The 19,133-nt window shown below is 37.3% G+C and overlaps 1 protein-coding gene across 1 annotated transcript in view; it reads left to right on the forward strand.

Moving 5' to 3' along the window:
• SMYD3 (SET and MYND domain containing 3) overlaps positions 1-19,133 on the forward strand; it is a 684,321-nt gene that overhangs the window by 353,928 nt on the left and 311,260 nt on the right. The gene's annotated exons all lie outside the window — the stretch shown is intronic.

Below are 19,133 nucleotides of genomic sequence, written 5' to 3' on the forward strand. Positions count from 1 at the left end.
TTGATGTGCTGTATTCTAGATTGGGTTTTTAGTGAGGTTTTGGGGGTTCTAAACGTGGCAATCATTTTATGGTAGCTGGGACAGAATTTTGGAATAATTTGCAATAAGTAGTTTTAATCACAAATCTGTAGGAAGATGAATTGAATTCTTCTTCCAAGTTTAATTATAACTACTGCTGTGCTCTTGCTGAAATAAAAGTTGAACCTGGGATTAGTGACTCACTTTTTTTGTTGAAATGATGTTTTCAACGTGAGTGAGCTATAGTAAAAAAAAAAATAAAAGCTCAAAATACGTGGAATGCAATTATCTTCACTTCATCAAAGTCATTTTTGCCCTCACAGTTACCTGAGTACTAATATTTAAGCTCAATGTGTCAAGATTGTAGCAGAATGATGTGCACCTAATAGCCAAGAAGTGTGATGTGTGTTGAGAAAGAAGGGAGTGTTATTATAGGTGTCTTATATGTTATACTTTCTTTGGGTAATGTTTATTTCTTTGGGCATTCAGGTTGTTTGGGAAAGAAAAGATTTTGATGTTTTCTTCTGAGACTTAAAAAATTAAAACATTTGTGTAGCAAACTTATGTTTATGCTAATAGTCACTATGGTGTTTTCTTCTTTAGAATCAAACCCAATGATAAGGTGAGTCGGAAACTGAATTTCTTTTTCAATAGCTGCAGATACAAAAGAACAGAGAGGTTAAAGGGGCTTCCTTATACACAGAAGTAAATGGTTGATTCAGATTAAAAAAATGTACAGAATCATAAATTTCTTAGGACATGAGTTAAATGGTAGACAGAGAAATCTTTGGGTTAAATTGTAGACTAGGGCCATCTTTGAATATCAGGAAGCTTCATGTCTTCTATATGGTACTTTCAAAGATGGCCCTCAGAATACTGATCTCTATTTTGAAGGCACTCAGGATCTGAAGTTAACTTTAATATTCTGTCTACTTGGCACAATTTGGATTTTGTCTGATGTAGCAGGAAAAAATCCTAAGCAGAATAATTTTTTAAACATGATTACATTGGATTAGGGCAGTGAACACATTGCTCATCTCAATAATGCTTCCAGCTTTTGAATTCATTAAAATAATAAAAGCTTTTCTTTATCTGCCTCATTATTTTTAATGCAATTCTGTCATAGAGCAGACTTAATCCCTTTGTTGGCGAAGGTAGTTAAAATTTCTCTTCTAAAAGGAAAAAAATTCACTTCTTCTAGTTAGTCTGATACCTTTATCTTCATGGTCTTTGGAAACATCTTAGTGAAAACAAGACCAAAACAAAAATCAGGTCTAGTCACAGTGGTAGGAGGGAGGTGGTGTTTCTGGGCATGGTTGTGGCCGAAGCAGAGGCTAAGTGACACTGACAGACTCTGAACCCAGCCCTGCCCTTCATCAGGGCTGTGTTTTGAACAAGAAGTCACATGAACTCTCTGAGTCTCAGTTTCTTCCTATAGAAAGAAGGGCTTCAATTTAGATCTCTGAGGCTCTTTTTAGTGCTAATTGTTTTTATAATTTAATCGAAGTGCAGCAGGAGGTATTTTTTCAATTCGACCTTGATTAATTTTCATAACTGTTCTGACCCCACACCCTTGACCAGCTACTGCCCTATTTCTCTAGTTTCCTTTACAGAAACGCTTCTCAAAGGAGGTGTCTCTACTCCTCAGTTCTACTTCTTATCCCCCCACTTTTTCTTAAACTCACTTGGTCCCTGCCACCCTAGTCAGGCTTCCTATCAAGCTATCCACATTGCTAAACCGAGCACATCTGTCCAAGGACCTGCCATGGGGTGTAGCGTTTCTTTGCTACCCAGCCACCCACCTGAGAGCACTAGACTAAGCCTTCAAGTGCCCTTGGTGCAGGTCTCTGCCGTGGCATCATCCTGATGGCAGAGTTGTGACAGTTGCATTATCACTTACTACACAAGTAAAGGGCTGATCCCAGGAGGTTGTTGGAGGCTAGAAGGAATTGTGCTTTTAAATTCAGATATCACTAAGTAACCTATGCTTTGAGATAACCTGTAGTGTGCCCAGCACCATACAGTTGAATAGCAGGCACTTTTTCTCCATCCTTTTTTCCTCCTTCCATCTTTCCTCCAGCGTTTAGTCTTGGCCTCTAAATCATAGCGTGGAATTAGAACCACAGAGCACGTCCTGATTCACATTGCTTTCAACATGTAATAAAGGCGTATTCTTTGTGGCGGCTGTTTCCCAGCTTTTCTCTCCTGTCTCACAGTAAATGAGGGCTGCTCCCCTGGCTGTACCTGCAGCACATGACATGCATCCTCTGAGGCACGGCTTTTCTCCAGCAATAAATCAGCAGAGCTGCTCCTATTCCTGGAGGCGAGCCTTTCCTAGGCCTGGGAAATTAAGAGAGCAGGATCCCCTATGCTCCCTTAGGGTTTGCTGAAGCAAAGTTTGTTTATGGTGAAAAATGTGCCTGCAGTTCCAGCTTTAACCTGATCAGTGAACATATGGATTCAGATGGAAGCAAAATGGGATATTGTAAATATACCCAGTGATTCTGCCACCAAGGCAAGAAGTGAGGGGAAATCTAATTATTTTCGAACAGATTGTTCTCTGCCAAGCACTGCCATCCTTGTGTGCAGATTAACAAGAAAATGGCCCGAGTCTAACTCAAAAACCACACAGAGCCACCTGTGGCTTCTCTGTCAGTTTACGTCAGTGGATAGATGGACAACACCATCAGCCTTCACTAGATCAGGAACAGTTTGGAGCTTGAAATTTTAAGCTGCTTCTTTTTTCTCTCCCATTCTCAATCCTTCTTTCGCCTCTCAGAATGCATTTTTCTGTCTTGTTAATTATAGGTTAATTATAGATCTGTGGCTCTGGTGTAGGGACTCCATTATTTAGATTCCTCAGCTAGTTTACCTCCTTTCTATTATCCTATTTCCCTCCGGTTCTCTTTACCCTGCTTCCCTTCCAGGCCCTTTTATTCTGTCTCCCTCAGAACTCCGCTTCAGGCAAGGTCTCCTATCAGTCATTCATGCCTCACCATGCCTCAGGTCTGCGTGCTGTTGCATTTAGTCTTTTCCTTAGTTGTAGAAGAAGAAGTTTTGCCCCTTGTTTGATAAGGTCGGCAGGGGACTCTTTCTCAAACCCTGACGTTTTAGTCCATAAACATTTTCCATCTTTTTGGTACATTTGCACACCTGCAGCTTGAATTCTTGATACTCAAATGTCCTGAGCTGCTGGACATCTCTGGAAATTTCCGTTTTAAGAAAACGTCAAGTGTGAAGTCATGTAAGCATTTTTATTAGCTGTATTCTTGTCTTCTAAAAAGTCCCATGTTTGGGAACTTCCCTGGTGGTCTAGTAGTTAAGACGTGAAGGTGAACTTCCAGTGCAGGGGGTGCAGGTTCGATCCCTAGTCAGGGAGTTAAGATCCCATATACCTTGTGGCCAAAAAGCATAAGAACAGAAGCAATATTGTAATAAATTCAATAAAAGACTTTAAAAATGATCCATATTACAAGGGTATACAATGGAGAAAAAACAGCCTCTTCAATAAGTGATGCTGGGAAAACTGGACAGCTACATGTCAAAGAATGAAATTAGAACACTTCTTAACACCATACACAAAAATAAACTCAAAATGGATTAAAGACCTAAATGTAGGGCCAGACACTATAAAACTTCTAGAGGAAAACAGGAAGAACACTCTTCGATGTAAATCACAGCAAGATCTTTTTTGATCCACCCCCTAGAGTAATGGAAATAAAAACAAAAATAAATAAGTGGGACCTAATGAAACTTCAAAGCTTCTGCACAGCAAAGGAAACTATAAGCAAGATGAAAAGACAACCCTGAGAATGGGAGAAAATATTTGCAAATGAATGTCCAAAATATATGAACAGTTCATCCAGCTTAATATCAAAAAAACAAACAACCCAATCAAAAAATGGGCAGAAGACCTAAATAGGCATTTCTCCAGAGAAGACATATGGATGGCCAAGAAGCACACGAAAAGCTGCTCAACATCACTAATTATTAGAGAAATGCAAATCAAAATGACAATGCGGTATCACCTCACACCAGTGAGAATGGGCATCATCAGAAAATCTACAAACAGTAAATGCTGGAGAGGGTGTGGAGAAAAGGGAACGCTCTTGCACTGCTGGTGGGAATGTAAATTGATACAGCCACTATGGAGAACAGTATGGAGGTTCCTTGCAAAACTACAAATAGAGTTGCCATATGACCCAGCAATCCCACTGCTGGGCATATACCTAGAGAACACCATAATTCAAAAAGACACATGCACTCCAATGTTCGCTGCAGCACTATTTACAATAATAGCCAAGACATGGAAGCAACCTAAATGTCCATCAACAGATGAATGGATAAAAAAGATGTGGTACGTATATACAATGGAATATTACCCAGCCGTAAAAAGCAATGAAACTGGGACATTTGTAGTGACATGGATGGACTTGGAGACTGTCATACAGAGTGAAGTGAGTCAGAAAGAGAAAAACAAATATCGTATAGTAACACATATGCGGAATATAGAAAAATGGTACAAATCAACAGGTTTGGAAGGCAGAAATAGAGACCCAGAAGTAGAGAACAAACATATGAACACCAAGTGGGGAAAGTGGGGAGTGTTTGGGGGGGGGGAATTGGGAGATTGGGATACCAAATAGTACACTCTAAATATATGCAGTTTATTGTCTGTTAACTGTATCTCAATAAAAGTTCTTAAAAAAATAAATAAAAATTAAAATGGTCCACATTAAAAAAAATCTTAAATGGACTGGAGAACTCGAGGTATGGGGGGGGGCGGGGGGTGAAGGGGAAACTGAGACGAAGCAAGAGAGTAGCACAGACATATATATACTACCAACTGTAAAATAGTCAGTGGGAAGTTGTTGTATAACAAAGGGAGTCCAACTCGAGGATGGAAGATGCCTTAGAGGACTGGGGCAGGGAGGGTGGGGAGGACTCGAGGAGGGGGAAGTCAAGGAAGGGAGGGAATATGGGGATATGTGTATAAAAACAGATGATTGAACCTGGTGTACCCCCCCAAAAAAAATAAAAAATAAAAAATAAAAAAAGGAGAGAAAAAAAAAATCTTAAAAAAAATTAAAAAAATAAAAATAAAACGTCCCATGTTTATTTACTTACCTGTCTTGTCCCTGTGGTGCTCCCTGAGCACTGTGTGTTTTTCCTGCCATATTGCAGGGCACCCTATCTTTTAATGTCCAACCTCTTATCTGTTTATCCCAGGTACGGAAGCTCCCTGAGGCCAGGTATACCTTCCATCTTGTTCATTATCATAAGAAGTCAGACAGACCCGGGATAAAATTCACACCTCTGCTCTTTAGCAGCAGCAAGACTGTTTGACCTTTCGAAGCCTCTGTAGCTGGTATGATCTTGAATTGTCACTAATTGGATAGTAACAGCTGACACATACAGAGTACTTACTACATGCCAGGCATTGTACTAAGGGATCTATAGGGATTGTTGCATTCGACCCTCAGGATCTCTGTGAGGTGAGTACTGTTACTATGACCTGCTGTTTCTGTTTTCGTTTTTGTCTGCTTGTGGGAAAGACATCTTCATTTACAATGGTAAAAAGAATAAGAGAATTACTAGCATTTATCTATGTGCAATATGCCCATTTTATGAGAGACACATCTGTATAGTTGTAAGTTTAGCACTTTATGTTTTATTTTTTTAATTGAATGAAAGGTTCTTTAAATTCTGTTGTGCTTCACAGTTTTCAGAAGCTTCATACACATGATTGCATATAATTCAATAACACCCCTTTTTTTCCTCCCCTCACCTCTATATTGCCCCTCTTCCCTTTCCTCTCCCGGCTGGTAACCAGTAATTTGTTCCCTGTATCTGCGACTCTGTTTCTTTTTTGTTTTATTCACTAGTCTGTTGTATTTTTTTTAGATTCCGCTTACAGGGTGATATCATACAGTATTTGTCTTTCTCTACCTGACTTATTTCACTTAGCCTAACATCCTTCAAGTCCATCCATGTTGCTTCAAAGCAAAATTTTGTTCTTTTTTATGGCTAAGTAGTATTCTGTTGTGTGTGAGTACACACACACACACACACACCCCCACATCTTCTTTATCCATTTATCTGTTGATGGACACTTAGGTTGCTTCCACTCCTTGAGAATTGTAAATAATGCGGCTGTGAACCCTGGGGTGCATGTATCTTTTCTAATAAGTGTTTTTAAATTTTTCTGGATATATACCCAAGGGTGGAATTGCTGGGTCATTTAGTAGTTCTGTATTTAGTGTTTTGAGAAACCTCCATACTGTTTTCCTATTACCTGCTATTTTTGGATTAGAAAGTCAAGGCTTTGAGAAGTTTGAGTGACTCACTCAAGGTTACACGGCTAGGAGGTGGCCAAGCTGGAAGCTCACACTTGGTCATCCGGCTCCAGAGGCTGTGCTCCTTAGCCTGCAGGTAGGAATGTTTGGTGAGAATATAGCACACTTTGCTAATCAAAACAAATGAAGGGCAGGAACTATACTTTAAAAATTGTCTTTAACCCAGTGAAGCTGAGATACCTACAGTGTCTTTAACTGTCTAACTACTTGCACAGAATTATTTACTGTAATCCTAAACAACTCAGTATTATTACCAAAATTAATGTATTATTATTGTGAGAATAAAAGTTGTTGTTTATTGAGCAGCTACTCGCTGCAGAGCACTTTATATACTTAACTAATTTTCATGACAATGACAATCTTGTGAGTTTGGTGTTCAAAGCATGGCTTCATTTTACAAATAAGAACCTGAAACTCAGAGAAATCAACAAAATTGATCAAGGTCACATTGTAGCTACAAGTGGCAGAGTGCAGATTGAAACTCATATCTGATTCCCAAGTCCATGTTCTTTTCACTCCACACACCTAATTAATTAGGACTGTTACTGGAGAGCCCAGCCTATTTGACTGCATGTGGTGCTTTCTCAGTGAAACTACCATAATCCTATAAAGGAAAAAACCCTGTTGCCTAGGGTGATTCCAGTCTGACTTGGTCTAGTTCCTACAAAGTTGTGGATGGATGAAAATGTTGTGAATTGAAAATGGAATCATATTTTAAACAATTATTTTATTGATATTTGTGTTTTAAAAAATTGCTTTCAAGGAGCCTCACATTTTATAAAAGGAGCGAGCCTAAACCTAAAAATTATTTTATCGTTTTTCAGTTTCACAGACTTTCTTTCCTAAAAGAGAATACCTGTACAATTTTCAGGAGTCACATATCCACACACTTCACACACCCATGCTTTTCTAATACCAGTTATCAGAATAATAATTGTGTTCTAGAGATTGTCTCCAAACTATTTTCAGGCAGATTAAGTGTATATTTTATCTTAAGGCTGTGAAAATGACATTTGGCTGTAACCACATTTCCCATTATGTTTTTTTTTTCCTCAGCAACTTTTATTGAGATACAATTGACATACAATAAACTGCATATATTTAAAGTGTACAATTTTATTTATTTTTTCTTATTAGTAATGTATATGTGGCAATCCCAGTCTCCCAATTCATCCCACCTCACCCCCTCCTCCCCACCCAGCTTTCCCCCCTTGGTGTCCATATGTTTGTTCTCTACATTGTGTCTCTATTTCTGCCTTGCCAACCGGTTGATTTGTACCATTTTTCTATAGTCCGCATATATGTGTTAATATACGATAATTTGTTTTTCTCTCTCTGACTCACTTCACTCTGTATAACAGTCTCTGGGTCCATCCATGTCTCTACAAATGTCCCAGTTTCATTCCTTTTTACAGCTGAGTAATATTCCATTATATATATGTACCACATCTTTTTTATCCTTTCCTCTGTTGATGGACATTTAGGTTGCTTCCATGTCCTGGCTAATGTAAATAGTGCTGCAGTGAACATTGGGGTGCGTGTGTCTTTTTCCCATTATGTTTTAAAGATGCAGCTACTCCCTCTTTAATTCGATTTGACAGGTTAGTGAGACTCAGTCTCCTGAAATGCCTCCATGACACTCACAGAGCCACACCTCTGAGTCACTGTATATCGTTAAGTGATGCTTATGTGAGGTGGTGGCCAAGTTGACTTTTTGGCAGTTTTGTGCTACCCAGGGCACCTATTTTTTGGCTTTCAGAACTAGCCATGTATGTACGCTGTGGGGAAATTCTGTGCTCCTAGTCTTTAGTGACATAGGAACATAGTGACTATCTCCAAATATTTTGTATCTTTCTATGAGATTTCTAAAGGTCTTATTTATGAAGGTTATTAGTTATGCAGAATCTGCCTTTATGGATAGTTCTATGAAATGGTTCTAATTAAAAAGAAGTGGATAGATTGCCAATCAGTGTCCACTAATTAAATTATGGTATGCTTCTGTCATTAATAACAATTCTGACTGGAGAAAAGAAAGAAGATAAAAGCAGATTCTTGAAATTTGTTGATAGGAAGGGTATATTACTTTGTCCATTCTTATATAATTAGAAGAATAAAACAGCAGCTTCCCATTATGTATTTGAAATAGGGAAGTCTGTTATTACTTTCTTCTAGGGTATAATTAATCAATTTCAGCTCTAGTATTTTAGATGCTATGGTGAAATGGAGTTTCATTAAAAACTGTGGTTTAATAATAATGGGTCAATCAAACTGACACTATTGCAAACATAAAAATGAGCTTCAAATACCAAAACACATTACTTCTTCACTCTTACCCAGAGAAGAAATTGAATGGAGATGGGACTGGGTTAGAATTTTAAGGCTGGTTCCATCTCAGGGTTTTGAGCATCTGACGGGAAACATTGTGGTCCACAAGACTGCATCGAAGAGTGCCAAGGACATGGCAGTAACAGCCTCTCAAATCCTCAGTAATACTCTGGCGGTGTATCCATCACCACTTGTCTGCTCTACAAAGATGCTGTCGATCAGGCGAGGAGAGCCTTGCTGGGCTGCAACAAGTAGTTTATAAGTACAGTCAGGGAATGGAAAAGAAATCTCCAGCTTTTCTTCCGGTTAAAGATATGAATCGTTATAGGAACTTCTAGAAGCAGTTTATTAACCATGCTGCTGCTCTGTGAGGATGAAAATATCTGACTGGACACTGCAAAAGCTTTGGGAAAGATAACTTTTCTGCATTAAATCAAATTTCATTATCTTCATGCAGTGCTCTTCTGTGGGGTTACGTATTTGGGTGTTCCTCCAGATGAGTAGATGATATTGACTTATTCACCAGATGCAGGGGTCCAGGGCAACTCTGAGAAGTATTGTGTCCAGGGAGAGTTTTCTTATGGGTCCCAAACATAAATAAGCAAAATCTGGAGAATTTAGACTTTTACTAATTTTTTAAATTGAAGTATACATTTGATTTGCAATGTTATATAGGTTTCAGGTGTACAACATCATGATTTACAATTTGTAAAGACTATACTCCATCTATAGTTATTATAAAATATTGGCTATGTTTCCCTGTGCTGTGCAATATATCCTTGTAATGTATTCATTTTATACATAGTTAGACTTACTAATTTGACTTTATGACAATTCACATAGGCAATGCGATTTGATTGTTTTGCTATGAATGGACAAGGGAAGTTACTAGAAAAGGAGAAATAAGGTGCAGAGTACTCTAAATTATCTTTTTGTATGTGATCTTGAGCAAATCTCCTAGGTATTGAAATACTCTTTCTAGCCTCCTGCTTTCATTAAGATATGTTTTTAAAACATTTTTTTGTGCCCTTGGGAAAGATCCTTTATAAACATAAGGTTAAAAGGTTAATTTTAGGCCTTTACTTTATGAAAAATTAAATTTCCTGGGAAGTTTAATCAGATATTAATATAACACCCCATCAGTCCTGTGGAACCCGCTGTGAGTTTCACCATTACTCCTTATTGATTAGAGCATGTTCTTTTTGCTGCTCATGAATTATTGATGGAAGATCCCCTTAAGGTATTCAGGTATTGTAAAGAGAGAAAATAAAACCTGTTCCCCTGAATGGCTCAGATGAGGGCTTGGTGGCTGCAGTGCCTATGGAGGCCACCTCCCCTGGCTTCCTGTTTTCTCAGCCACCCTGCAGCCCTGCAAAACCTGCAGCTGCTGAGAAGAGACATAAAGGATTAGACTGTGCCCAGTAAACTTAATGGACCCGATCACCTTAGAAAAAATGTTTCACATAGACTTGTTCACAGAGAACAGTTCAAAGAAATGTAAGCATTGTAGGAAGCATTTTAACTTTTAAAAAAAGAAAAAAAATTTTTTTTTCAATAGCTGCTAGAAAAAGATGAACTGACCAAAACACATTCTTTATCTTTTCTGGCTTGGGTTTTATTTTTTCAATTCCAGAAGCTGAATATCATTAAAACAGTTGTTTTAATATTAATGTCTTTTATAACTGGTGTGTGAATATGTGTAAAGGGGATGCAGGTCCTCAGAGTGCAGCACTTGGAGGCAGGGTGGAAATGGGGCAGATGAGAACTGTGTACAACATCTGTCCTATTTGTAAATTCAGTCTCTTGGGCCATATTCTAGAATGGGGAAAATAAGTAAAACCTCCATATTATTTTTGTTCACCCTGATTTCATTAACTTTGGGAATATTTTTTTAAAAATAAAGGTAAATTGCATTTTTAAGAGTACAGAGAAAAAAAATGTGTGTGTGTGTGTGGCATATAAAGGCAAATGAGGTTTCTTCTAAAATTCATGGTAATAATCTCTGAGAGAAATTTGGAGATTTGCTTGTTTTAAAATGTGCTACTAAAGAACAATCCCAAAACCCAGTAGTAGAATTATAAGTACAAAATTTAATGGAGGTTCATTCTTAGTTGACCTCAAAATGGGGGAAAAAATTCAACTAAATTTATAACCCACTAACTCCATCTAGGGACTTGCAGAAAATATCTGTGCATTCTTGGATGGAACTTCAGTTTCATTCTGTGGCTTGGAGGAAAAATCAATTATGATCTAAGGCTGTGGTTGCTGAACTGGGTGATTAGTTGTACACCATCTACTTTAACCATCTTTTGATCTGGCCACTATATTTAGGTTGTTATGATATCCAAAGGGGAGAAAAAAACCTTTAAACTTTTGCAATTGGGAAACCAAGTAATACTTTAAAAAACTTAATGAACCTTGAAAATTTTTACTTACCAAGTGAAAGTAAAAATGCCACATAAGGTAGATAGAAAAGAAAATTTTCTTGTTTGATACTTCCTCAATTCTGGCAGTATTTCTTTAGTAAATAATCATTTACCTTCTACTGAGATTCCTATGTGTGCAGATCTCCATATATGCACTTTGGAGAGATATAAAAAAATAGAAATTCATATTAATATTACAGCATGTTAATTCCATCGGCTGGGCAGAGGGAGAATGGGGAGTGACTGCTAATAGGTACAGTGATGAAATTTTCTGGAATTAGATAGTGGTAAGGTTGCATGACTTTGCAAATATACTAAAATTACTGAATTATATACTTCAAGAACATGTATGTTTTGGTATGTGAATTATATCGCAATTTTTAAAAATTTAATTAATGATAAAATTCTAGTTATTGTGTGCATATCATTTGTTGGTCTTGTGTAGTCAAAATAGTGTCTTTGCTTTTAGCCAGTCTGCATACAGTTGGGCAGACTGTGCACTGCACGACTCTAAGGAGTGCCTTTCTTATCCTGCTTTTTAAGATAAATTCAGACTCATTACTTGGCATTTAGAACTATCTGTATCTTAGTTCTAGCCTACCATTCCTCAACTTTATTCACTTATAGGCTCACTCATTCACTTATTTATTTTATTTGTCCATTGGTTGCTTTGTTGGTTCATTCATCCATTCACTCACTTATTCATTCAATAAACTGTATTCCTTATGTTAAAATTGCCTGCTGGTTGGTGTGTTCACTCTGCCTGAGCCGCAGAGCCCATGTTCTTCTTCATCCCAGCCCTCTTCCTATCTTCTTTCTTCACTCCTAGGCCTTCTCAAGCCCTGCTTTACATCCCACCTCTTGTCTGCTACTTTTCTTTACCATTTCAGAGTCAGTATTTCCTCTGTGTAAAGTGCCTAGTAAACAACAAAAGAAGAGTCTATCTCAAAGCAGGAATGAAGACAGTAGGAAATTCATTCTTCCCAACTGTCTCTGGGCTCCTGTATGAGGTGTCTCAAATATGTGCCTTTCTTTCAACTTTCAGATCTAAGCGTGAGAGACCTTTGCTTTTGGCATTGATAACAGGTATCAAACTGAAAAATGAAGAGCTACTTCTCCTCTGGGTAGCTAGTTTTTTGCTATTGCAGGATGGTAACTACAAATCAAGGAAAATCTATGTATTTACCAGCGTTGGCCCAAGCTTTCAACTCTGTAGAATGTTCTATATGTGGTTAACTCCAATCTGCTGGAACTATGTTGAGTTGATAGTTTGGGAACTTGTACAACTCCTGACATGTTTGAGAGGATTTAAGGATATGAATGATAGAGAAACCAGTACCAGTGACTGATCTAACAATCCCAAGTGCTGTTGTTATCAGTGGACACTGTCAGATTTGAGAACCCTCTGCTTTTCTCATCCAGTTTTCTTTCCTGTTTGCATAAGTGAACAAAGGATGATTTTGGAAAGCTTTACACCTTTTGAGTGAGATGAGTCCTAGCAATTCCTTCTACTTGTATGATCTCATATGCTTCTCTTTTATTCATAATTTCATTTTCGCTTGAATGTGAAAAGAATTTCAACTGTGTATTTTACTGTTTTTACATATATTATTTTGGTGAAAACTATTCATTTAATTAAGCTTTAGGGTGATTGATATTGGAATCACTTATTGTCTCTGTATTTTAAGCAAGTTTATGTTCTTTGCCCAATTACTTCTGTTTGTTACCACTGACTTGTTATGAAATGACTCAAGGAATGTTACTAGAAGTGATAGGTCTATGGAAGAAATTGACATGTGTTCCTAGTATGACTTGTTTTATTTATGACCCTCCATTATTTAGAGCATACTGAAGCTGTCCAAATTTGGATAGCTTTCAGAAGTTCAAATTATAGGATTTAATCAGGTCATGCAGTATTGTAATTAATCAAAAACTATTTGATTGCCTGTGTTAACCGGCCCCTAGATACAGAAGGATGAATGAGGCTAAGGTCCTTCTCTAAGCAGCACACAGAGGAGCATAGACAGACCTATTTTAAAAGGTAGATTACTGAACTATTGTAGCTCTTCAGCATATCACGGCGGAAGATTTACTTTTTGATTTTTATGAGTGTATTTGAGTCTTGAATGATAATAATTTTTTGCGCTCAAATACTAATGTAGTTTTAAGTCAGAGAAGCTCTTCTTCATTTCCCGTTCTTACTGCCTACTTGAGCACTAACCCAGGAACCAAATAGCCCCTCCAGCATATGTGCCCAATTTTCTTTGTGGTTTGACTATTAACATTTTCTAGGGGATATAATTTTTAAGTTAGCTTCATGTAAAAATAAGCATCTTTTAAAAATTGGCTATTATTTAGTGCTTGAGTGGAAATTAAAAATGAGTCATTAAAAAGGAGCAAGGAATAAAAAAGAAAATTTGGTAAATTCAAACTCATTTCAATTGCATATAGGTGTAGAAATAAATGGAAAGGTATATTAAGTCCCTTAAGTCCTCTAAAAGTGGGTGTTATGTCTTCTGTTCAGAGACGCTACTTATAGTTAAATGGTCATTTGGGAATGAACCAGTGGTTCACAGATTCTTTTGAGAAACTGTTTACAGCTAAGCACACATACAAAATTTGCATATAATTTCAAGGGGTTCATGGATCCTGAAGCACATTAGTGGACATATAAATTAGTATGTGTTAATTTGTCTTATGAAAATTATATGATAGATATATAATTTAAATTTTGCCTACATTTATAAATTATCTAGATTATTTATAAATTATATAAATGATCTAGCTGAGCTGAATATATACATGCTTATTAAATCCTTTATATGAAAAGCCCCAATTTAAGTTATGTCTTACTGGAGTGTAGGTTGGAATATTCGTTTTGAAGTAGTAATTCTAAAAGAAAATATTTTCAAGTAAAGGCTATTCCTCTTGAAATGTCAGTCATATGCCACTTCTAGAAAGAAAGGTGAGAAAATAAACATTTTTCTTAATGTAATACAGCAAGTGACAAAGTGAGCTGACATGCTTGTGAAGGTAGGAGATGTGGTTTGTAAAGGAAGATTAAAATGTCATTTTATCTGAAGGTTCACTAGTCATTTCCCCAGGGCTATCTTTGCCTGTGTATGGAAATGGGTTCTTCTGGTACACATATCATGCATTTTTAAATAGTTGACCATAACAATAATATGCTCCTTTTGAAGTACTTTTAGCCTATAGATGGCAATGGTTTAATTATGAAGTTTAAAATGAAAACTTAGGCTAAAATTTTAATTAAAATAATAATAGCCGTAGCAGTGTTAATTGCTAACTTAGCTTTGGCTGTTATTAAAATAATGAAATATTTTCAAATATTATTTTGTTAGCAGTTGAGTTTATTGTGCTCTTGCTGTCTTTCTATGTTTTTTTTTTAAAGAGAGAAAAGAACTCATGAAAGAGAAAGTTTTTAATTTCTTTAAAAGGATGTTTCCTCATGCGTCTCCCAGTATAGTATAAGTCCTCCCTCCATTAGTAGCTTCCAGCAGTTGTGACATGAGTCAAGAATCAGGTTTCAGACCAGGTAAGCAGTTGTAACAGATGGGCCCCTTGGCTCTTCTTTTTGTAGAAATTCCCAGCTAAGGAAAATAAAACTGAAAACTACTGAAGGAGTTATCATCAGATAGCAAGTTTAATAACATTCAGGCCTTTTGAAGGTATTTACTTTCCCTTTCTAAGCTTTCTAGCTTCTCCATTTAGTAAGGTATGGGGATTTGCTATGGAAAGAACTGTCGTCCTTTCCTGACTTTATGGGAACTGGACCCACTGACATTTTTAGTAACTGCAGAGTCTAGGAGCGGATGCTCGCAATGCTTTTCCCTCAGTCAGGACATATGAGTGGATTTGAATGACATGTTTTGGGAAAGTTACCTTTTCTGCTGTAAATCAAATGTTCAGTTTTTCAAACTGTTGAGATTTGAGTATTCTTTATGTATTCTAGATTCTAGTTCTTTATCAGACATATGGTTTGCAAGTATTTCATCTAGTATGTAACTCATCTTTTCATTATCTGAACAAGTCTTTAGCAGGGAAACGTTTTTAATTTTGTTGAAGTCCAGTTTATCAATAGTATTTTCTTTTTTGGGGGTAGTGCTTTTTGTGTTGAGGCTGAGAGCTCTTTGCCTTGTCCTAGATCCAAAAGATTTTATCATTATTTCTGGACTCTCTGTTTTGTTTCATTGATCTGTGTGTCTATTCCTCTGCTAGTACCACACAGGCTCGATCACTGTAATCTGTGTAATGCCTTAAAATCAGGTAGACTGATGCTTCTTCCTTCATTCTTCTTCAGTATTGTTTTAGCTATTCTAGTTCCCTTGTCTTTCCGAGTAAATTTTGGAATAATCTTGTGTATATTCACAAAATTACTTCCTTGGATTTTGGTGGTAATTATATTAAACCTGTGTGTCAGTTTGGGGAGAATTTACATTTTTTACTATGTTGAGTCTTGCAATCCGTGAACATGATATGTCTCTCCATTTATTTAGATTTTCTATGATTTTTAAAATCAATTTGTAATTTTTTTTAAAGTATTTGTTTGTTTGTTTGTTTGTTTATTTGGCTGTGCTGGGTCTTAGTTGTGTCATGCGAAATCTTTGTTGGTGTTGTGCGGGCTCTTAGTTGTAGCATGCAGGATCTACTTTCTTGTCCAGGGATTGAACCCAGGCCCCTTGCATTGGGAGCTCGGAGTCTTAACCACTGGACCACCAGGGAAGTCCCACCAATTTGTAGTTTTCATCATACAAGTCCTGTACATATTTTGTTAGAGTTATAACTAAGTTTTTCATTTTTGAGCAATTATAAATGGTATTGATTTTAAAATTTTGTGTGTGTCCATGTGTTCTTGCGTGTGCATGCATACACACACACACACCCTTTGTCTCTCTTACTTGATTTTAGTATGTTTACTTTGTATCCTGAAAAACCTGTAGTGATGATATGTGTAAATGCAGGTGCTCGAAGCCCTGTCTTTGACTCAAAGCTTCATCTTTTCCCCTTCTTACTGATTGATTGGATGGTTGCATGATTCACTCATTCTTCCATTCAGCAAGCATTCACTCTGCAGTGACCACTGTGTACATAGTTCTTTGTTAGATACCTCTGATAATCTGAAGTTAAACTAGACAGGGTCTTTGATCTCATACAGCAGCACGAAAGAGGGCAATGCAGGCAGCCACCTATAATACTAATCGAGATAAAATAAGCATCATTCTAGAGATAAAACCTGTATGTGGTAGGCGTGGAAAGGCAGAAACAAGTAACTGTGACTGTGAGGATCAGAGCGTCTTCATGAGAAAAGTGGACTATGTGTGGAGTAAGGTCGGTGTTACACCCCAGTGGCAGACCCGTGGAGGGACCCATGAAAGGACTTGGCATGCACCCAGTCCTTGGAGCCGCGGGGCTGTTGAGCTTTGTTGTGATAAAAGGGACTGGAAAGTTGAGACAAACTCTGATCGTGGGCTTCTTGAATGCTCTGGTATGAAGCTTGGACTTTTTTCTGTAGTAAATGGTAGCTATTTAAAGTTTCTAAGCAGGAGTAGAACATGATTATGATAATTTAGTAAGATAATTCTGGTAATAGTGTCAAAGATAGATTAGAAAGTCAAAGGACTGGAGGGAAGGAGCCTGGCTATTAAGCCCTTGCAATGGTTTAGGAAGGAGAAATGGAAATGCAAAATTGGTCTCTTTCAAAAAGGTCAGAACCATCTGAAATGCAGTGAGTGGCACGTAATTGCTGTTTTTACTCCAAACAGCATTTTCTCCTTGTGATTAGGAGGATATTAAAATTCTCTGTTATGTAAGAAGAGTAAAAATTGGATTTTTGAAAACAAAAATGCATTGTTTTTACTTAAGATTACTAGCTTCTTTATAAATAATAAATATAGGTTGTAATTTTCTTTGAGTGATGCAGTTTTGAATTTTAAAAGGGCTATCACTCTGTAAGAGTCAGTACATTTTAGCATAAATTGGTGTTCCTATGGGAGGCAGTCACTCTTAGTTATCTGTTTTGTAATTTAAAATTTTCAGTTTTTTTGGGGGGGGTGGTATTGAATGGGTACAGTACTTGTAATAGGAGCTCAATTTGAGCAAATTCTACCTCTGTTTATAACAGTGAGGATATGGAGGTCTAGGAGCTAACTGTGTAAAAGGGTGAACAAACCTAAGTCTTTTTGGAGATAATTTTGTCTATATATACTAAGCATTAAAGCCTTAATCCTAAATGGTAGCCTCCCAAAGTGATGTGATGATTTCTGTGGTACTAGAAAAACCAAATAACACGAGTCATTCCGCAGGTAACTTGCTATGGTCACCTGCTTTTGGAGAACCTATCTTCTTGGGGATACTCTTTCTTTTTTTTTCTTCTTTTTTTTCTTTTGGCATTTTTAACTTGTCTTTGGATTGTGGCATGACTTAATGTTCTTAGTTTCTTAGTCTCTGTGCCTTTAAATAGGAGTCGACTTAGCTACAATTGCATACTTATTCATCAGAACTTTAAGTTTTAGAAATACTTGAGATAATTCAGTGAAGAGCACACCAAAGAAGAATGTACTGTTATGGGGTCATGCATATTTATATGTCAAGAGTTTAATATAGTCTTTCCCTCACCAGCTAACAGATACTGTGTAATTATCTCTATTTTCAGTCTTAAAAAAGAGAGAAAGAAATGTGTTCAGAACTTCCTCAACCCTGATGGAGAAATTATTCCTCTTGTGTGAACAGATGAGTCCTCTCCTGGCAGCCCCTTCATGTAACCTCTAGTGAGTTCCTTGACACACGTCCCTTTCCTTATGTGCACAAGTGTTTCATTCAGGGTTGATTAAACAGCAACATGGTAGATGCAGACTGTCATCGTTCCCTTTGGTCTAGTTTGAATAGTGAACAAGCAGCAGAAGATGCTGTGCGTTGAAAGCAATGAATGTCAAAAGGTTAGTCCCTCAAAGATAGTTTGAGAAATGAGAAAATATAAAATGTCACTTTTGGAAGTTGAGATCAACCGTGCTCTGCTCTATTCTTAATTTTCATTTTTACTGCATTTGATGAATAAATTTCCTTTTGTCTCAAGGAATGTTTAGGTGCAAGCCTTTCTTTGTTTAGGGGTGTTAAGTCGACAAGTATTACAGCTTGTATGACCCCAAATTGAGGTATTTAGAAACACAGGTGCATTAAGACATTGTTTTTTGTTGTGCACATTTTGCTGAGGGTGCCAGTCAGCAAAATTGGGATTATGACTGGGGCTGAGTGGTCGAGAGACCTCTTTCATCCCCTGAAGGGAGAAGAGCCGGGTCTGAGCTCCGCTGAAGTCCACTGCATTGATCATGGGACAGACTTTCACATCACACCGCCTGGACTTGGCGTGAATGACAGCCCCACTGCTTACTGGCTGTACCATATTAAACAATGTCCTCAACTTCTCAAAATTCCAGTTTTCTCATCTGTAATATGGAGATTAATAATATTTACCTTGCAGGCTTTATCAATAAGAATTAAATAAAATCCTCTCTGTAAAGCCCTTTGCAATGTCTCTGGCACACAGGAAGCAGTCAGTAAACGGTAGGTGCTGTTACTCATCTTTCCACAAATATTTACTGGCCACCTACTGTTTCAGGCACCGTTCTAGATGTGGGGATATAAAGTGAGTGGAAAGGCAGTGGTTCCTCTCCGCATGGAGCTTAAATTTTAGTAATGGGAGGCAACAATAATCATAATAAATAGGAAAATTATGTAGCAGGCTAGAAGTTGAGCAGAGCGCTGGCACAAAATTGAGCATCATTCTAGGGACTGGGAGTGTAGATTCCAGAGTAAATTGCAATTTTAAAGAGGGAGTCACTTTAGGCCTCATTGAGAAGATGACTTTTGAACAGAGACTTGAAAGTCTTTGATTATTAATATTATTGACTGTATCTACCAAATAGGTTTTACTTTGTATCTACATTTCTGCTCTTACCATGTATGGTGCAACTTGATAATAAAAGATTAA

Source organism: Hippopotamus amphibius, chromosome 3 (genome assembly GCF_030028045.1).
Source record: "Hippopotamus amphibius kiboko isolate mHipAmp2 chromosome 3, mHipAmp2.hap2, whole genome shotgun sequence".
Taxonomy (NCBI): Eukaryota; Metazoa; Chordata; class Mammalia; order Artiodactyla; family Hippopotamidae; genus Hippopotamus; species Hippopotamus amphibius.